Genomic DNA, 22,038 nt, shown 5'->3' on the forward strand with positions numbered 1-22,038 from the left:
CTCCTCGTTGTCTTATTTTGACTGCGAGGGTGTGATTGATGGGCACGAGCAGTGCATATCTTCACCTGTCTTAACTCATCTCCTTCCGCCTACTTCAGACTGTGCAGCCTCATGGCCGCGGCATGCGAGAAGGGATCAGCAGAGGCCGCCCAGTCTGAAGCAGGTGTAAGGACGTGTGTGAGCGGCCAAAATATTTACTGCTCAAGGCCACGAATCACAGCACCGCAGTGTGACTTTATGCAAAGGCACTGTGGGTCTGGGATTTATGGCCATCATTAACCGCACCGGCCAACATGAAATGAGGTCATAAGACGGGCAGCTCTAACAGGGCATTGCCAAGGGATAACACAAGAGCGCAGACTCCTGTACAGCAAATAACAACGCTCAGGAAGCTGCGCCAAGCACCAAGGCGTTATTTGGGACAAACACAAAAGGAAAAAAAAAAAAAATGGAGAGAAACCAGCTCACCTACTAGGCATTTGTTGTGGGGGAAGCCCGGATGCCGTGCAGTCTTCACGTGAAACAATAGAACAAAATAGAAGAGAAAATCCAGCTTCCAAAAATATCCAATTTATTAAAGTTAAAATCCAAGGTCCAAAAACATGGTTCACAGGAGAGGAGATAGCAGCATGCTACGCGTTTCGAACACTAGGTTCTTTTTCAAAGCTGCCTACTATGCACCAGAATGAGGTTTAAATAGCAACTGTGACCAATCACAGTGAATTAATCCACACCTGATACATCAGTAATTATATACAATAAAAACGCAATAATATTGCAAAAGAGAAAAACAAAGAAAATATATAATACAGACATATAAAAAACATATAATATAACTAAACAGCATTGATCTCTCAGTAATGAAACATGATTTCCTTGCGAGCATTTAAACCCATGGGATAGCAAGTGTTAAGGCAAAACATCCAGTAGGCTTCACGCGTCATTAAGCGTCTTTTCAGATCTCCTCCTCTGGCTGTTATCAGAAGCTTTTCAATGCCGACAACCCGAAGGAATGCAGTATCTCTTTGATGACTGATAATAAAATGCTTAGAGGCGTGAGACATAGAGCGATTATTATTAGTAGAAACAACAATGTCAGTGATATGTTCAGAAATACGCGTCTTTAACATGCGAGTAGTGCAACCTATATAACTTAAATTACATTTAATGCATGTTATCATATAAACTACATTCTTACTATTGCAGTTAATAAATTGCTGAATTTTGTGTTCTTGTCTGTTACTACTATCAGTAAAGGAATGCATAACAATGGAATGCGCACATGTGCGACATTTAGAAGCACCACAATGATAAAAGCCTTTATGATGTAACCATGTGTGGGAGACCTTGCTAGATTTAAATAGGCTGGGTGAAAGAATATCAGACAAAGTGGTAGCCTTTTTTGCAATCACCTGACAGCCTGAAGACAGAATTTTGGAGAGAATCTCATCCTCATAAAGAATAGGAATGTTTTTCAAAATAAGAGATTTGATGTTATTGTATTGAGGACTGTATTTAATGGAGCAGAAATTTTTTTGGTTTTGATGCAATTTACTCTTATTTTTAGATAACAGCATGTCACTGCGTTTTTTATGTTGTACTATATTTTTGGCTCTATCCAGAGACCAATTAGAGTAGCCTCTTTTTTCTAATTTTTTACAACACAAATCAGTCTCTTGCTTTAAAATGCTAGCATCACTACAATTTCTGGTTATTCTAGTCAGCTCACCCACTGGTATAGACTTTATTGTATGTCCAGGATGGCTGCTGGACGCATGTAAAATACTATTACCAGATAAAGGTTTATGAAATGTGGAAGTGGCAATACCAGAGCCAACAGTACTATGCAGCATCAAGTCCAAAAAGGAAATCATGTGTGAATTATGGCTGCATGTAAAACAAAGATTAAATTCATTAGAATTGAGATAACTGAGGAACTCCGGTATGGTAGATTCATCGCCACTCCATATGAGGAGCAAATCATCGATATATCTACCATACCAGAATATGTCCATCAAAAATGGATTACGATCCGAATAAAGAAATAATTCCTCCCAATATGACATTACCAAATTAGCAACGGATGGTGAATGTTTGCCTCCCATAGAAACTCCTTTACATTGGAGAAAAAACTGCTGATCAAAGAAAAAATAATTGTGAGTCATTAAAAAAACAATAACCTGCAAGATATAATTGCACAAATCAATGGTGTAATTACTGTACTTATGCAAATGAAATTCAAGTGCTTGAATAACAATATTTTGTGGAATGCAGGTGTACAGAGAGATGACATCACAACTTATCCATTGAAATCCATCACACCATACAATATTAGAGAGCTGATGTAAAACATCTCTCGAATCTCTCAAGAATCCTGGAACTCTCGTAACCAATGGCTGTAAGAGGGAATCTACCCATTGACTAAGATGTTCTGTTAGAGAGCCCATCCCTGATAATATAGGGCGCATTGGTGGAGGTGTAACACCTTTATGTACCTTGGGTAAGCCATATATTGTGGGTATAATGGGGCAATCAACCTTTAGGTATTCAGCATGTGTTCTAGTAAGAACACCCAGAGCTGCACCATCATCAATCAAACTGAACAATTCCTTTTTGTAAGAAGATGTAGGATCTGAGAGTAATTTTCTATACGTGGTGCTGTCATTTAGGAGATCATTCATTTGTTCTTTGTAGACCAATGTGTCCATCACCACAATTAGGCCACCTTTGTCTGCCTTTTTTATAGTGATCTCGTCCATTTTTTTAATTTCATGGAGAGCTCTGCGCTGCTTCCAATTTAAATTACCTTTGTGAGTTTCTTGCTGGACATATGTATCCAAAGATCTTAAATCTCGTTCCATGACAGCCTGGAATCTGTCCATGCAGTCTACCCTCGAATGAATGGGGTAGAATGATGGATTTTTTGTTATGAATTGATCAGCTTGATTTACATCGCGATTCAAAGATACATTAGAACCATTCAATTCATTCAAGTTCATCAAAAGACATTGTTCATTAAATGTGAGATCACAGAATTCATTTATAACAACAGAAGTGTCCGCAGTGACAGTTGATTCCTGTTTAAAAAAATGTCTTTTAACTGTCAAATTGCGAATAAATCTATTAATGTCCATCAATGTATGAAATAAATCAAATCGTTGATCCGGTGCATATTTAAGTCCCAAAGACAACACTTGCAATTGTTCAACTGAAAGATCACAGCTGGAAATATTTAAAATATTAGAAAAATCACCTGAAAAAGATGTTACTTTCTGTTGCGGGTAGCCATGCGGAAGTTTCCTGCGGTGTTTACGGCCCCCGCGCCTCTTGCGTTTTTTGAATTAATTCTTCTTGGTCTACGGTAGTAAGTGTTGATGTTGTCCATACTTTGATTGATGTTTGCGTCACCACCAGTTTCAATAGACCCATTATCCATAGAATCCATGTCTGAGGAACTGAAAGAGACTCGGCGCTCAGATGTATCAGAGGAATTAGTACGTTTCAGGATAGGGCGAGGGCTTTTATATGCTTTCTGCCACCTGCCCCATTCATATACCTGATTATTTTGATAGTCACTTAAGTCACGTTGAAATTTATTTTTCTTGCGGCTCATAATTAAATCCTCTGATTTCAATAGAGACGTTTTAATATTTTTTAATTCCTCATTATATTTATTGATATCTTTCTTTTCAAGACTAGTTTTAATGTCATTAATTTCTGACTGAATGTTTTTCAGCTTAATGTCCTCATATTTCATAATTAATTGCATTAATTTAGTCGAGCAATTACTTAGGATCATATTCCATTCATCCACAAACTGCTGTGAATATATGGTGGTTATTTGGGACACCTGTGCTGCGTCTCCTTAAAAAGCCAAGTCACGCATCCACTACAGTTTGACTGTAGAATGGGCTAAATTGTGTACGTCTTTCATTCAGCGTGTGCAAGTAGACAAATTAATAGAGCAACCTTTCACTTGTGCAGCATTAATACTGCACAAGGTGTGTCTCTTGTACTTTGTAACACCTGAGGGGGGGTTAAAGGTTTCCTTTGAAATTGGTTCAAATAGGCTTCGGCCTACACTCTGCTCCTCTCTTCCTCCTCCTGCTTCAACACGGGCTCTAACATCGCTAGTTTTTGACCGCAAGTGCTAGCTGCACAGAGAAAAACACACGCCATTGTGTTAGTGGGGTTCAGCAATGCCAGCTGTTCCCCCACTGTGTAGCCGGCAAAGTGTCCTGCAAACGCAACGCAGACACAAAGCTGCCTCCAGTGCAGGCTTCGGCCTACACTCTGCTCCCCCTGCTTACCCTTAGCTCCAACACCGCTAGTTGGGGCTCTAGGAAGACAATCTTTAATAGGCAACGCATCTGGGTTCCAGCACCGCCAGCTGGTTCTCGGCAGTGTTCTTGTCACAGGTACTCCCTCGTGCCAAGCCTGGTTTCAGCACCGTCAGCTGTTTCCGGGTTGTGTCAAGCTCACTGAGACGCCTATGCTTGCCCCGTCGTGGTGCGGTCGGGTTAGCCAACTCCAGGGTGCCTCCAGTTTAGGAGCTTCCTATGTGGGCTGCGTGAACTGGTAGTCAAGGCTGGTTCTGTAGTGCCAGTAGGCCCAGCTCCCCCTGTAGGACTGTTGGGGTTCGGTAACTGCGGCTGCCTCGCGGCCTAGCTGTTCTCTCCTCTCCTGTGGGCCTTGGGGTCCACCACCTGGTTCCAGCACCGTCAGCTGGTTCCAGGCCGAGCCTTTGGCTTAGGTGCCTCCTCCTGGGTATCCGAGTTCCGCCAACGTCAGGCGGTCCTTGGTAGTGCTTTTAAGCGCGGGCACCTACAGCTTAGTAACCGTGTTCCAGCACCGCCAGCTGGTCCTCGGTCGTGCCTTTGGCTCTTGCACACTGGGGCAACGCATTTGGGTTCCAGCACCGCCAGCTGGTTCTCGGCAGTGTTCTTGTCACAGGTACTCCCTCGTGCCAAGCCTGGTTTCAGCACCGTCAGCTGTTTCCGGGTTGTGTCAAGCTCGCTGAGACGCCTATGCTTGCCCCGTCGTGGTGCGGTCTGGTTAGCCAACTCCAGGGTGCCTCCAGTTTAGGAGCTTCCTATGTGGGCTGCGTGAACTGGTAGTCAAGGCTGGTTCTGTAGTGCCAGTAGGCCCAGCTCCCCCTGTAGGACTGTTGGGGTTCGGTAACTGCGGCTGCCTCGCGGCCTAGCTGTTCTCTCCTCTCCTGTGGGCCTTGGGGTCCACCACCTGGTTCCAGCACCGTCAGCTGGTTCCAGGCCGAGCCTTTGGCTTAGGTGCCTCCTCCTGGGTATCCGAGTTCCGCCAACGTCAGGCGGTCCTTGGTAGTGCTTTTAAGCGCGGGCACCTACAGCTTAGTAACCGGGTTCCAGCACCGCCAGCTGGTCCTCGGTCGTGCCATTGGCTCTTGCACACTGGGGCAACGCATCTGGGTTCCAGCACCGCCAGCTGGTTCTCGGCAGTGTTCTTGTCACAGGTACTCCCTCGTGCCAAGCCTGGTTTCAGCACCGTCAGCTGTTTCCGGGTTGTGTCAAGCTCACTGAGACGCATATGCTTGCCCCGTCGTGGTGCGGTCGGGTTAGCCAGCTCCAGGGTGCCTCCAGTTTAGGAGCTTCCTATGTGGGCTGCGTGAACTGGTAGTCAAGGCTGGTTCTGTAGTGCCAGTAGGCCCAGCTCCCCCTGTAGGACTGTTGGGGTTCGGTAACTGCGGCTGACTCGCGACCTAGCTGTTCTCTCCTCTCCTGTGGGCCTTGGGGTCCACCACCTGGTTCCAGCACCGTCAGCTGGTTCCAGGCCGAGCCTTTGGCTTAGGTGCCTCCTCCTGGGTATCCGAGTTCCGCCAACGTCAGGCGGTCCTTGGTAGTGCTTTTAAGCGCGGGCACCTACAGCTTAGTAACCGGGTTCCAGCACCGCCAGCTGGTCCTCGGTCGTGCCATTGGCTCTTGCACACTGGGGCAACGCATCTGGGTTCCAGCACCGCCAGCTGGTTCTCGGCACTGTGCTTGTCACAGGTACTCCCTCGTGCCAAGCCTGGTTTCAGCACCGTCAGCTGTTTCCGGGTTGTGTCAAGCTCACTGAGACGCCTATGCTTGCCCCGTCGTGGTGCAGTCGGGTTAGCCAACTCCAGGGTGCCTCCAGTTTAGGAGCTTCCTATGTGGGCTGCGTGAACTGGTAGTCAAGGCTGGTTCTGTAGTGCTAGTAGGCCCAGCTCCCCCTGTAGGACTGTTGGGGTTCGGTAACTGCGGCTGCCTCGCGGCCTAGCTGTTCTCTCCTCTCCTGTGGGCCTTGGGGTCCACCACCTGGTTCCAGCACCGTCAGCTGGTTCCAGGCCGAGCCTTTGGCTTAGGTGCCTCCTCCTGGGTATCCGAGTTCCGCCAACGTCAGGCGGTCCTTGGTAGTGCTTTTAAGCGCGGGCACCTACAGCTTAGTAACCGGGTTCCAGCACCGCCAGCTGGTCCTCGGTCGTGCCATTGACTCTTGCACACTGGGGCAACGCATCTGGGTTCCAGCACCGCCAGCTGGTTCTCGGCAGTGTTCTTGTCACAGGTACTCCCTCGTGCCAAGCCTGGTTTCAGCACCGTCAGCTGTTTCCGGGTTGTGTCAAGCTCACTGAGACGCCTATGCTTGCCCCGTTGTGGTGCGGTCGGGTTAGCCAACTCCAGGGTGCCTCCAGTTTAGGAGCTTCCTATGTGGGCTGCGTGAACTGGTAGTCAAGGCTGGTTCTGTAGTGCCAGTAGGCCCAGCTCCCCCTGTAGGACTGTTGGGGTTCGGTAACTGCGGCTGCCTCGCGGCCTAGCTGTTCTCTCCTCTCCTGTGGGCCTTGGGGTCCACCACCTGGTTCCAGCACTGTCAGCTGGTTCCGGGCCGAGCGTTTGGCTTAGGTGCCTCCTCCTGGGTATCCGAGTTCCGCCAACGTCAGGCGGTCCTTGGTAGTGCTTTTAAGCGCGGGCACCTACAGCTTAGTAACCGTGTTCCAGCACCGCCAGCTGGTCCTCGGTCATGCCATTGGCTCTTGCACACTGGGGCAACGCATCTGGGTTCCAGCACCGCCAGCTGGTTCTCGGCAGTGTTTTTGTCACAGGTACTCCCTCGTGCCAAACCTGGTTTCAGCACCGTCAGCTGTTTCCGGGGTGTGTCAAACTCGCTGAGACGCCTATGTTTGCCCCGTCGTGTTGCAGTCGGGTTAGCCAACTCCAGGGTGCCTCCAGTTTAGGAGCTTCCTATGTGGGCTGCGTGAACTGGTAGTCAAGGCTGGTTCTGTAGTGCCAGTAGGCCCAGCTCCCCCTGTAGGACTGTTGGGGTTCGGTAACTGCGGCTGCCTCGCGGCCTAGCTGTTCTCTCCTCTCCTGTGGGCCTTCGGGTCCACCACCTGGTTCCAGCACCGTCAGCTGGTTCTCGGCAGTGTCTTTTGCTCTTGTACCTTCTGCTCCCCATCCTGGTTCCAGTACCGTCAGCTGGTTCCGGGCAGAGCCTTTGGCTTAGGTGCCTCCTTCTGGGTATCCAAGTTCCACCAACGTCAGGTGGTCCTTGGTAGTGCTTTCAGGCACGGGTACCTCCTGCTTAGTAACCGGGTTCCAGTAACGTCAGCTGGTCCTCGGTAGTTCCATTGGCTCTTGGACCTTCGGCTACCCATCCGGGTTCCAGTACCGTCAGCTGGTTCTCGGCAGTGTCTTTTGCTCTTGTACCTTCTGCTCCCCATCCTGGTTCCAGTAACGTCAGCTGGTTCCGGGCAGAGCCTTTGGCTTAGGTGCCTCCTTCTGGGTATCCGAGTTCCGCCAACGCCAGGCGGTCCTTGGTAGTGCTTTTTAGCACGGGTACCTCCTGCTTAGTAACCGGGTTCCAGTAACGTCAGCTGGTCCTCGGTAGTTCCATAGGCTCTTGAACCTTCGGGTAGCCATCCGAGTTCCAGTTCCATCAGCTGGTTCTTGGCATTTTCTCAGCCTTCTTGTACCTTCTGCTACATTTCCAAGTTTAAGACCCTAAAGTCGACGACCCGGAAGACCACCCCGATGACGACGACCCGGAAGACCACCCCGATGACGACGACGACGACCCGGAAGACCACCCCGATGACGATGGCGGAGACGACGACGGCGGAGACGACGACGGCTGAGACGACGACGGCGGAGATGACGACACTGGAGACGATGACCCTGGAGACGACGACATGGAAGACCGAGAAGCAGAAGAACAAGAGGCTGCAGAACAAAGAGCAGAAGAACATTAAGCATAAGACTTAATATCAGAGCAAAAGATATTATCTAAATTATATGCAGAAGAAGACTAAGCAGTGTATGGGGGTGAGTCCGTTCCTCCTCGTGGTGCCCCTGGATAAAGCCTGATGCTGCAGGCCAAACTGAACGCGGACAAATGTAACTTTTGTGACTGGCAGAACGGAAGGTGTAATCTTCCAACTTTTATAGATAACAACTACGGGAATGCCTGTCACAAATGAGAATATGATGAAGAAGTAGAATAGGAAGAATAATAACAGTGGAATAAAAAGAATATGTAGAATAGGAAGAATAATAATAGTTGAATAAAATGAATATGAAGAATGTAATAAAAAAAAAAAATAGGTAGAAGATGAAGAAGAAGATGAATAAGGTGAAGAAGAAGTTGATGTCAAAGATGCTGATGATGATGAAGATGAAAGTGTGGGAAAAGTAAAAAAAAAAAAGAAAAAAAAGAAGGGGAAGGGCGTGGAATAGTGAAACATCAATATCTGACAAAATAAAAAAAAATTTACATACTCAATATCTTTTTCACTCCGAACGTCTTTAAAAAAAAAAAAAACATGCTATTCTATTTGATTGGGCTAAACCTCATTGCCTTTAATGTCTCCGCCACCTCCCACAATACATCCTACATTATTCTTAGTTGTTTTCCTTGATGTAGAATGAACCTACAAGGAAAGAAAGGGTTTATTTTAATTCCGATATTTTGGTCCCATTGACTTGCATTGGGATCGGGTATCAGTATCGGCGATATCCGATATTTTTTGAATATCGGCCGATCCCAACCGATACCGATACTTTCCGATATCGGAAGGTATCGCTCAACACTACCGAGCACAAATCCCACAGGACTGCACAAAAGAACGCACATCCCGCGACAGAGACGGCCACCAAAAGGATCTAGCCACTAACTCTCTGGTACCAAAGATTCTAGGATGACCAGCCAACACCGAACAATGAACCTCAGAGATCACTTTATTTGTCCACCTATCCGGGACAAACAGTTTCTCCGCTGGACAACGATCAGGTTTATTAGCCTGAAATTTTTGCAGCACCCGCCGCAAATCAGGGGAGATGGCAGACACAATTACTCCTTCCTTGAGGATACCCGCCGGCTCAGATAAACCCGGAGAGTCGGGCACAAAACTCCTAGACAGAGCATCCGCCTTCACATTTTTAGAGCCCGGAAGGTACGAAATCACAAAGTCAAAACGGGCGAAAAACAGCGACCAACGAGCCTGTCTAGGATTCAAACGCTTAGCAGACTCGAGATAAGTCAGGTTCTTATGATCAGTCAATACCACAACGCGATGCTTAGCTCCTTCAAGCCAATGATGCCACTCCTCGAATGCCCACTTCATGGCCAGCAACTCTCGGTTGCCCACATCATAATTCCGCTCAGCAAGCGAAAACTTCCTGGAAAAGAAAGCACATGGTTTCATCACTGAGCAATCAGAACCTCTCTGTGACAAAACCGTCCCTGCTCCAATCTCAGAAGCATCAACCTCGACCTGGAACGGAAGAGAAACATCAGGTTGACACAACACAGGGGCAGAAGAAAAACGACGCTTCAACTCTTGAAAAGCTTCCACAGCAGCAGAAGACCAATTGACCAAATCAGCACCCTTCTTGGTCAAATCGGTCAATGGTTTGGCAATACTAGAAAAATTGCAGATGAAGCGACGATAAAAATTAGCAAAGCCCAGGAACTTTTGCAGACTTTTCAGAGATGTCGGCTGAGTCCAATCATGGATGGCTTGGACCTTAACAGGATCCATCTCGATAGTAGAAGGGGAAAAGATGAACCCCAAAAATGAAACCTTCTGCACACCAAAGAGACACTTTGATCCCTTCACAAACAAAGAGTTAGCACGCAGGACCTGAAAAACCGTTCTGACCTGTTTCACATGAGACTCCCAATCATCCGAGAAGATCAAAATGTCATCCAAGTACACAATCAGGAATTTATCCAGGTACTCTCGGAAGATGTCATGCATAAAGGACTGAAACACTGATGGAGCATTGGCAAGTCCGAATGGCATCACTAGATACTCAAAATGACCCTCGGGCGTATTAAATGCAGTTTTCCATTCATCGCCTCGCCTGATTCGCACCAGATTATACGCACCACGAAGATCAATCTTGGTGAACCAACTAGCCCCCTTAATCCGAGCAAACAAATCAGATAAAGGCAAGGGGTACTGAAATTTAACAGTGATCTTATTAAGAAGGCGATAATCTATACAAGGTCTCAGCGAACCATCCTTTTTGGCTACAAAAAAGAACCCTGCTCCTAATGGCGACGATGACGGGCGAATATGCCCCTTCTCCAGGGATTCCTTCACATAACTGCACATAGCGGTGTGCTCAGGCACGGATAAATTAAACAGTCGACCTTTTGGGAATTTACCACCAGGACTCAAATTGATAGCACAATCACAATCCCTATGCGGAGGTAGGGCATCGGACTTGGGCTCATCAAATACATCCCGGTAATCAGACAAGAACTCAGGAACCTTAGAAGGGGTGGATGACGAAATTGACAAAAATGGAACATCACCATGTACCCCCTGACAACCCCAGCTGGACACCGACATGGATTTCCAATCCAAAACTGGATTATGGGCTTGTAGCCATGGCAACCCCAACACGACCACATCATGCAGATTATGCAACACCAGAAAGCGAATATCCTCCTGATGTGCAGGAGCCATGCACATGGTCAGCTGGGTCCAGTATTGAGGCTTATTCTTGGCCAAAGGCGTAGCATCAATACCTCTCAATGGAATAGGACACTGCAAGGGCTCCAAGAAAAACCCACAACGCTTAGCATATTCCAAGTCCATCAAATTCAGAGCAGCGCCTGAATCCACAAACGCCATGACAGAATATGATGACAAAGAGCAGATCAAGGTAACGAACAGAAGAAATTTTGACTGTACCGTACCAATGGTGGCAGACCTAGCGAACCGCTTAGTGCGCTTAGGACAATGTTGTGAGTTCTGTTTTTGGGCTCCCTCTGGTGGTTACTGATGGTACTGGGTGATTTGTGTTCTGCTGTCTCTGGTGTCCACCTGTTCTATTAGGATTTGGGAGTTTACTATTTAACCGGGCTTTCTTGTCATTTCCCCGCCGGCTATCAAGGTTATCAGAGTGTTTTGTTACCTCAGCTTCTGGCTTCAGTAATCTTCAGGACAAGCTAAGTTTTTGATTTTCTTGTTCCACGTTTTGATTTATTTTTGTCTTGTCCAGCTTGCATATAATTGTTTCTTTGCTGCTGGTTGCTCTAGCGGGCTGTAATTGCTCCTCATGTTCCATGAGTTGGAACATGAGTTCAAGTAATTACAGGATGGTTTTTTGAAGGGTTTTTTGCTGACCGAGCAGTTTACTTTTGTATCCTCTGCTATCTAGTTTTAGCGGGCCTCATTTTGCTGAATCTGATTTCATACTGTGTATGTGCCTTCCTCTCATTTCACCGTCATTATATGTGGGGGGCTGCTATGTGGGGGGCTGCTATTTCTGTGGGGGATTTCTCTGGAGGCAAGAGAGGTCTGTGTTTCTTCTAATAGGGGAAGTTAGATCTTCGGCTGGTGCGAGACGTCTAGGATCAACGTAGGCACGTTCCCCGGCTATTGTTATTTGTGTGTTCAGGTTTAGGGTCGCGGTCAGCTCAGGTTCCATCACCCTAGAGCTCGTTGGTGCTTGTCCTTTTGTGATTCCCTGCCATTGGAATCATGACAGTATAGCCGGCCTAAAATGTTTGGGCTGAAGTAGGAGGAAAAGTAGTCTGAGGAAGTTTTTTTTTTTTTTCTCCTCTGAGGTTGCTGCCTAGCCCTAATTGCAGCCTGGCTGATTTTTTTTTTTTTTTTCCTCCTCTTAATCCTTGAATGGCTCTGACCTTAGCTGTTTATCATGGACGTCCAGAGTTTAGCTTCCAGCTTGAATAATCTTGCTGCTAAGGTTCAAAATATACAAGATTTTGTTGTACATGCTCCTATGTCTGAACCTAGAATTCCTATTCCAGAGTTCTTTGCTGGAGATAGATCTAGTTTTCTGAATTTTAGGAACAATTGCAAGCTGTTCCTTTCTTTGAAATCTCGCTCTTCTGGAGACCCTGCTCAGCAGGTTAAGATTATTATATCTTTCCTGCGGGGTGACCCTCAAAATTGGGCATTTGCATTGGCACCAGGGGATCCTGCGTTGCTTAATGTGGATGCGTTTTTTCTGGCATTGGGTTTGCTCTATGAGGAACCTAACCAAGAGATTCAGGCTGAAAAAGCTTTATTAGCTCTCTCTCAGGGGCAAGATGAAGCAGAAATATATTGTCAAAAATTTCGGAAATGGTCAGTGCTTACTCAGTGGAATGAGTGCGCCCTGGCTGCAAAGTTCAGAGATGGCCTTTCTGAGGCCATTAAAGATGTTATGGTGGGGTTCCCTGCGCCTACGGGTCTGAATGAGTCTATGACTATGGCTATTCAGATTGATCGGCGTTTACGGGAGCGCAATCCTGTGCACCATTTGGCGGTGTCTTCTGAACAGGCACTTGAGACAATGCAATGTGATAGAGTTCAGTCTAGAAGTGAACGGCAAAACTATAGGCGGAAAAATGGGTTGTGCTTTTATTGTGGTGATTCAGCTCATGTTATATCAGCATGCTCTAAACGCACAAAAAAGGTTGATAAGTCTGTTGCCATTAGTACGTTACAGTCTCAGTTCATTCTGTCTGTGACTCTGATTTGCTCATTATCATCCATTTCCGTCGATGCCTATGTAGATTCAGGCGCTGCCCTGAGTCTTATGGATTGGTCATTTGCCAAGCGATGTGGGTTTAGTCTTGAGCCTCTGGAAGTCCCTATTCCTTTGAAGGGAATTGACTCTACACCTTTAGCTATGAATAAACCTCAGTACTGGACACAAGTGACCATGCGTATGACTCCCGTTCATCAGGAGGTGATTCGCTTCCTGGTGTTGTATAATTTACATGATGTTCTAGTACTTGGTCTGCCATGGTTACAAACTCATAATCCAGTCCTTGACTGGAAAACAATGTCTGTGTTAAGCTGGGAATGTCAGGGGGTTCATGATGATGCACCTCCGATTTCTATCGCTTCATCTACTCCTTCTGAGGTTCCTGTATTTTTGTCGGATTATCGGGATGTTTTTGAGGAGCCTAAGCTCAGTTCGCTTCCTCCTCACAGGGATTGCGATTGTGCTATAGATTTAATTCCTGGTAGTAAATTTCCTAAAGGTCGTTTGTTCAATCTGTCAGTGCCAGAGCATACTGCTATGCGGGATTATGTTAGGGAGTCCTTGGAAAAGGGACATATCCGTCCATCTTCGTCCCCTTTGGGAGCAGGTTTTTTTTTCGTGGCCAAGAAAGATGGGTCCTTGAGACCTTGTATAGATTATCGTCTTTTGAATAAGATTACCGTAAAATATCAGTATCCTTTGCCTTTGTTGACTGATTTGTTTGCTCGCATTAAGGGGGCTAAATGGTTCACTAAGATTGATCTCCGGGGTGCGTATAATCTTATACGAATAAAGCAAGGTGATGAGTGGAAAACCGCATTTAATACGCCTGAGGGCCATTTTGAGTATTTGGTAATGCCTTTCGGACTTTCTAATGCTCCTTCAGTCTTCCAGTCCTTTATGCACGATATTTTCCGTGAATATCTGGATAAATTTATGATTGTTTATTTGGATGATATTTTGGTTTTTTCTGATGACTGGGAGTCTCATGTTCAGCAGGTCAGGAAGGTGTTTCAGGTCCTGCGGGCTAATTCCTTGTTTGTAAAGGGCTCAAAGTGTCTCTTTGGAGTCCAGAAGATTTCTTTCTTGGGGTATATTTTTTCCCCTTCTACTATTGAGATGGATCCCGTCAAGGTTCGGGCTATTTGTGACTGGACGCAGCCTGCATCTCTTAAAAGTTTGCAGAAGTTCTTGGGCTTTGCTAATTTCTATCGTCGTTTTATAACTAATTTTTCTAGTGTTGTTAAGCCTTTGACGGATTTGACTAAGAAGGGTGCTGATGTTGCTGATTGGTCTCCTGCGGCTGTGGAGGCCTTTCAGGAACTTAAACGCCGGTTTTCTTCTGCTCCTGTGTTGCGTCAGCCTGATGTTTCGCTTCCTTTCCAAGTTGAGGTTGATGCTTCCGAGATTGGAGCGGGGGCGGTTTTGTCACAGAGAAGCTCCGATTGCTCGGTGATGAAGCCATGTGCGTTCTTTTCTAGAAAATTTTCGCCCGCTGAGCGGAATTATGATGTGGGTAATCGGGAACTTTTGGCCATGAAGTGGGCATTTGAGGAGTGGCGTCATTGGCTGGAGGGTGCTAGACATCGTGTGGTGGTCTTGACTGATCACAAAAATCTGATTTACCTTGAGTCTGCCAGGCGTCTGAATCCTAGACAGGCTCGTTGGTCACTGTTTTTCTCTCGTTTCAATTTTGTGGTTTCATACCTGCCAGGTTCAAAGGATGTGAAGGCGGATGCTGTTTCTAGGAGTTTTGTGCCTGACTCCCCTGGAAATTCTGAGCCCACTGGTATCCTTAGGGATGGGGTGATTTTGTCGGCCGTCTTCCCAGACTTGCGACGTGCTTTGCAGGAGTTTCAGGCGGGTAAACCTGATCGTTGTCCGCCTGAGAGACTGTTTGTTCCGGATAGCTGGACCAGTAGAGTCATCTCTGAGGTCCATTCTTCTGCGTTGGCAGGTCATCCTGGAATATTTGGTATTAGAGACTTGGTGGCCAGGTCTTTTTGGTGGCCTTCCTTATCTAGGGATGTGCGTTCTTTTGTGCAGTCTTGTGAGGTTTGTGCTCGGGCTAAGCCTTGCTGTTCTCGAGCCAGTGGATTGTTGTCACCTTTGCCTATCCCGAAGAGGCCTTGGACGCACATTTCCATGGATTTTATTTCGGATCTCCCTGTCTCTCAAAAAATGTCCGTCATCTGGGTTGTGTGTGACCGCTTTTCTAAAATGGTTCATCTTGTACCCTTGCCTAAGTTGCCTTCCTCCTCTGAGTTGGTCCCTCTGTTTTTCCAGAACGTGGTTCATTTGCATGGGATTCCGGAGAACATCGTTTCTGACAGGGGATCCCAGTTTGTGTCTAGATTTTGGCGGACGTTCTGTGCTAAGATGGGCATTGATTTGTCCTTTTCGTCTGCATTCCACCCTCAGACGAATGGCCAGACGGAGCGAACTAATCAGACCTTGGAAACTTATTTGAGGTGTTTTGTTTCTGCTGATCAGGATGACTGGGTTACCTTTTTGCCGCTGGCCGAGTTTGCCCTTAATAATCGGGCTAGTTCTGCTACCTTGGTTTCTCCTTTCTTTTGTAATTCGGGGTTTCATCCTCGTTTTTCCTCTGGTCAGGTGGAGCCTTCTGATTGTCCTGGAGTGGACATGGTGGTGGATAGGTTGCATCAGATTTGGAGTCATGTGGTGGACAATTTGAAGTTGTCCCAGGAGAGGGCTCAGCAGTTTGCTAATCGCCGTCGCCGCGTGGGTCCTCGACTTCGTGTTGGGGACTTGGTGTGGTTGTCTTCTCGTTTTGTTCCTATGAAGGTCTCTTCTCCTAAGTTCAAGCCTCGGTTCATCGGTCCTTATAGGATCTTGGAAATTCTTAACCCTGTGTCGTTTCGTTTGGATCTCCCGGCATCGTTTGCTATTCATAATGTGTTCCATCGGTCGTTGTTGCGGAGGTATGAGGTACCTGTTGTTCCTTCGCCTGAGCCTCCTGCTCCGGTGCTGGTGGAGGGAGAATTGGAGTATGTTGTGGAGAAGATCTTGGATTCTCGTGTTTCCAGACGGAAACTCCAATATTTGGTCAAGTGGAAGGGTTATGGTCAGGAGGATAATTCTTGGGTGGTTGCCTCTGATGTTCATGCTGATGATTTGGTCCGCGCTTTTCATAGGGCTCATCCTGGTCGCCCTGGTGGTTCTCGTGAGGGTTCGGTGACCCCTCCTCAAGGGGGGGGTACTGTTGTGAGTTCTGTTTTTGGGCTCCCTCTGGTGGTTACTGATGGTACTGGGTGATTTGTGTTCTGCTGTCTCTGGTGTCCACCTGTTCTATTAGGATTTGGGAGTTTACTATTTAACCGGGCTTTCTTGTCATTTCCCCGCCGGCTATCAAGGTTATCAGAGTGTTTTGTTACCTCAGCTTCTGGCTTCAGTAATCTTCAGGACAAGCTAAGTTTTTGATTCTTGTTCCACGTTTTGATTTATTTTTGTCTTGTCCAGCTTGCATATAATTGTTTCTTTGCTGCTGGTTGCTCTAGCGGGCTGTAATTGCTCCTCATGTTCCATGAGTTGGAACATGAGTTCAAGTAATTACAGGATGGTTTTTTGAAGGGTTTTTTGCTGACCGCGCAGTTTACTTTTGTATCCTCTGCTATCTAGTTTTAGCGGGCCTCATTTTGCTGAATCTGATTTCATACTGTGTATGTGCCTTCCTCTCATTTCACCGTCATTATATGTGGGGGGCTGCTATTTCTGTGGGGGATTTCTCTGGAGGCAAGAGAGGTCTGTGTTTCTTCTAATAGGGGAAGTTAGATCTTCGGCTGGTGCGAGACGTCTAGGATCAACGTAGGCACGTTCCCCGGCTATTGTTATTTGTGTGTTCAGGTTTAGGGTCGCGGTCAGCTCAGGTTCCATCACCCTAGAGCTCGTTGGTGCTTGTCCTTTTGTGATTCCCTGCCATTGGAATCATGACAGGACAATCAGAGATGGCATGAGTGGAATCACCACAGTAGAAACACAGCCCATTCAGACGTCTGTGTTCTTGCCGTTCAACTCTGGTCAAAGTCCTATCGCACTGCATAGGCTCAGGTTTAAGCTCAGGTAATACCGCCAAATGGTGCACAGATTTACGCTCACGCAAGCGTCGACCGATCTGAATAGCCAAAGACATAAGACTCATTCAAACCAGCAGGCATAGGAAATCCCACCATGACATCCTTAAGGGCTTCAGAGAGACCCTTTCTGAACATAGCTGCCAGCGCAGATTCATTCCATTGAGTGAGCACTGACCATTTTCTAAATTTCTGGCAATATACCTCTATCTCATCCTGACCCTGACAAAGAGCCAGCAAATTCTTTTCTGCCTGATCCACTGAATTAGGCTCATCGTAGAGCAATCCGAGCGCCAGGAAAAACGCATCGATATTACTCAATGCAGGATCTCCTGGCGCAAGAGAAAATGCCCAGTCCTGAGGGTCGCCGCGCAAAAAAGAAATAATAATCAAAACCTGTTGAACTGGATCACCAGAGGAACGAGGTTTCAAGGCCAGAAATAACTTACAATTATTTTTGAAACTCAGAAACTTAGTTCTATCAGGTTGTGGATGGCTTTGTACGTCATGGTTGGGTTTTGTACTGGAGTCTCTGGGTAATGGGGAGCCAGTGAAGGGATAGACAGAGGGAAGAGGCCGGGGAATAGCAGGGGGACAGGTGGATTAGTCGGGCAACAGAGTTTAGAAAATATTGGATGGGTGCGAGAGTGTTAGAGGGGAGGCCACAGAGCAGGAGGTTATAGTAGTCGTGGCGGGAGATGATGAGGGCATGGACTATCAACAGTATCACCACTTGAAGATTGATTACTGAAACTATGTACACAGGCATGGACAACTACTTTCTCCCTACGATCAGAAAGGGTCCCTGAGCTGTATAATGGCATCAGTATGCTGAGCGTGGTGGCGCCGGTCCTTTTATAACCTCTGATGAGGACAGCCAATCACAGTAATGCCACTACCAAGATGGCTATGGCATTACAGGCAATCCCTGCATGTTTATTGGCTGTGTAACAGGCGCCAAAAATGCAGGACAGGGATTCGAGCATTACATCCGAGCACAAGCCAATGCTCATCGAGTTCCAAGCACATTCAGGCACCCAAATACGCTAGTGATATCCGAGTATCACTGAGCACACTCGCTCATCTGTTATGAGAGGCAATTCAGTATCACAATGGACATGGAGGTCAGAGCACATACAGTGATCTGACAATAACCCAAAATAATAGAACGAGCTCTGAGACGTGGGAACTCTGCAGACCGCAATCCCTGATCCTCTCCAAACACAACTAGAGGCAGCCGTGGATTGCGCCTAACACTACCTATGCAACTCGGCACAGCCTGAGAAACTAACTAGCCTGAAGATAGAAAAAATAAGCCTACCTTGCCTCAGAGAAATACCCCAAAGGAAAAGGCAGCCCCCCACATATAATGACTGTGAGTAAGATGAAAAGACAAACGTAGGGATGAAATAGATTCAGCAAAGTGAGGCCCGATATTCTAGACAGAACGAGGATAGGAAAGATAACTTTGCGGTCTACACAAAACCCTAAAGAAAACCACGCAAAGGGGCAAAAAGACCCTCCGTACCGAACTAACGGCACGGAGGTACACCCTTTGCGTCCCAGAGCTTCCAGCAAAACAAATAGACAAGCTGGACAGAAAAAATAGCAACAAATAGCAAAGAAGCACTTAGCTATGCAGAGCAGCAGGCCACAGGAATGATCCAGAGAAACACAAGTCCAACACTGGAACATTGACAGGAAGCATGAATCAAAGCATTAGGTGGGGTTAAGTAGAGAAGCACCTAACGACCTCACCAGATCACCTGAGGGAGGAAACTCAGAAGCAGCAGTACCAGTTTCCTCCACAAACGGAAGCTCCCAGAGAGAATCAGCCGAAGTACCACTTGTGACCACAGGAGGGAGCTCTGCCACAGAATTCACAACACTCATCCCTCTGTGCCCTTGTCTCCCTTTTTCTTTACTAGAAGGTGAACAAAGTGGCACTAGGTGGAGAGCAAAGCCAAAAAGTCAGCAGCTTGGGAAGTGCTCCGATCACGCCCAGAATTCTTAAGCCTCAATAGCAATTTTTTTTTTTTAATCAGAGAGTAACAAATTGCATAAATACACTACAGGTATAGATGACATTAACTTTGACAGAGCATATGACCATATTAACAGTTTTATTATAAGTTAATACTTAATTAGCGCGTTCCTCCTTATCTCAACTAGTGTAAAGTTTTACATGTCCTCAAGTAAACTTCTCCTCACCTCCGCTGGTGACCAGCTCCTCATCACTAATCCACTAGTGTGCACATTTTTATCTGTACAGGCGCACGGTCTTCCATCTGCTCCACTTGGGCATATCTCCACTTGGCCATTGGTGCAGTGTGTGTCAACTCTACGGGTCCTGATGATAAAAACACCCACATTGTTTTTACGGATTAAGCTACTTTGTTCTTCACCATTTGTGTTATTCATGGAGTTCAGTCCTCGCTAATAGACTCACATCTCCTATAAATGAGAAAGGAACCTCAGAAAGACGCAGGACGCCTTACATTCTTATTGATGCCGTCCAGCTGAGCAGTCTTTCTCAACTTCATTCCATTAGGCAAATCAAGCTATAATTATCATCCTCTGCATGAAGCATACAGCTAATGGAGAGCATCTGTATTATTAAGAAGGAGGCTGGAACCCTTCAGAGAACATTACAGGAGCTAAACATGTGCCGCTCTGTGAGCCGCACGCAACACAAAGATACCATTGCTCAATGGCATTGTGTGTACACTTCCGCAATTACTTGTTGCCAAACAATCCTTTGAATTAAAATTAATAGAAAAAGAAATAAAAATTAAGTTAAAATTTTTTTCACATAACTCAAAGTCACAGATGTTCATTTATGGCAAAGACCTGAGTTTTCATTTTATTCCCTGCACCCATAATAAGCAGACAACCCACAGTCCTTTGACATAGTTGTTTGCCTATGGTGTCACCTAACAAGTCTGAACTTGCTCTACTGTATGTACACAACTCTGCCTCCAGAGCTTGTTTTAAATAAAAGGGAGAGTTACCAGCGCGATATGTAATGGTTACCAGTGTTTCCAGTGTGATGTGTAATAGTTACCAGTGTTACCAGTGTGATGTGTAATGGTTACCAGTAGGGTTGAGCGAAATGGGTCGGCCAGATTCAGAAGTCGCCGACTTTTTGCAAAGTCGGGTTTCATGAAACCCGACCCGGCCCCTGTGTGGGGTCGGCCATGGGGTCGGCGATCTTCTGATCTGGAATCGGAATGCCGATACCGAGTTCCGATATGTTTAAGATATCGGGAATCAGTATCGGAATTCATATTTAAGTGTAAAATAAAGAATAAAAAAAAAAATATTGATATACTCACCCTCGGACGCGCCCTGGTTCTCACCGGCAGCCTTCCTTCCTAAGAATGAGCGCCTGAAGGCCTTCAATGACGTCGCGGATTGTGATTGGTCGCTCAAGCGGTCACATGGGCGTCACGCGACCAATCACAAGCCGCGACGTCATCTAAGGTCCTTCAGGCGCTAATTCTTAGGAAGGAAGCGTCCGAGGGCGCGTCCGAGGGTGAGTATATTCCTAACTCACCCTCGGATGCGCCCTGGTTCTAACCCTCAGCCTTCCTTCCCAAGAATCAGCGCCTGAAGGACCTTAGATGATGTTGCGGCTTGTGATTGGTCGCGTGACGCCCATGTGACCGCTCACGCGACCAATCACAAGCTGCGACGTCATCGAAGGTCCTTCAGGTGCTCATTCTTAGGAAGGAAGGCTGCCGGTGAGAACCAGGGCGCGTCCGAGGGTAAGTATATCAATATTTTTTATTTTGATTCTTTATTTTACACTTAAATATGGATCCCAGGGCCTGAAGGAGAGTTTCCTCTCCTTCAGACCCCGGGAACCATTAGAAACCCAATGCACTGCATTGGGTTTCGTGTTTCAGCCGACCCCGACCCCAACTTTTCTATAGGATCGGCCGATTTCACTCGACCCGACATTTTAAAAAGTCGGGTTTCGTGAAACCCGACCCGATCCTATAAAAAGAAAAGTCGCTCAACCCTAGTTACCAGTGTTACCAGTGTAAAGTGTAATGATCGCTCTCTGCTCTCCTGATCTCACTGCAGAGCTGTGTGTGATTATACCTGACACATCGGCTGGTTCCTCCAAGTTTCTGCTTCTAGCTCACAGGCAGACATGGCTGCAATATTGATGTAATACAGCAGAGCTGAGAGAGAAACAAGAAATGTGTTTGCAAGAAGACAAATGTTATTTCTCCCATTCTGTGTTGGTTGCTCGTCTCACTGGTAACTCCTCCTTCACGTAAAACAAGCTCTGGAGGCAGAGTTATCTTTCAGGCAGGGTCCTCCCCAGAGCCTGGAAGAGGTCATTTATTTAAAGTGATAAAAGATGATTTCTCAGCAACAAGGCAGCTGTTATGAGATAAACAGTCATCGGTCTCCTCAGCAGTCTATATCCTGTGTGCTCATATTAATATTTTAGATAGGTCAAATGGGGTGACAGATGCCTTTTAAAGGGGTTGTCTGATACTACTGCATTTATAAACTATCCTTAAGATAGATCATCGCTAGCAGATTGGTGGGGGTGTGATACTTGGCACCTCCATTAATCAGTTGATCCTGATATTGGTGGTGTCCGAATATGATCGGTTGTGGAGTTGCACAGCTCTTTCAACTCTATTGTGGCTATGTCCAGGTACTGCTCATCTACCCCTATTTTAATATATAGGGGTGGATCTGTCGTTCCCCTCTGTGACCATTATGCAGTTGACTGCTGTTCCTCTCTGTAAATAAGCAGTTTCGACCAAGGCTGGCTCATGGAGCTGCTGATTTGTCGGAGTGCCAGGTGTCACGCTCTCACCGATCTGGTGTTGGTGACCTATCTTAAGGATAGTTCACCAATACAAAAGTACTGGGCAACCTCTTTAAGAGAGAGGGGGTCCTCTGTTCAGGACTCTCATATA

The 22,038-nt window shown here is 46.6% G+C and overlaps 1 long non-coding RNA gene across 1 annotated transcript; it reads right to left on the reverse strand.

The window, feature by feature from the left end:
• Nucleotides 1–554: 554 nt before the first annotated feature.
• LOC138675391 (uncharacterized) lies at nucleotides 555–3,826 on the reverse strand. Its single transcript, XR_011320675.1, has 2 exons — nucleotides 3,254–3,826; nucleotides 555–1,032 (listed from the first exon to the last, which is right to left on the reverse strand). It is a non-coding gene; the product is annotated as an uncharacterized lncRNA (long non-coding RNA).
• Nucleotides 3,827–22,038: the final 18,212 nt, after the last annotated feature.

This window comes from Ranitomeya imitator, chromosome 4 (genome assembly GCF_032444005.1).
Source record: "Ranitomeya imitator isolate aRanImi1 chromosome 4, aRanImi1.pri, whole genome shotgun sequence".
Taxonomy (NCBI): Eukaryota; Metazoa; Chordata; class Amphibia; order Anura; family Dendrobatidae; genus Ranitomeya; species Ranitomeya imitator.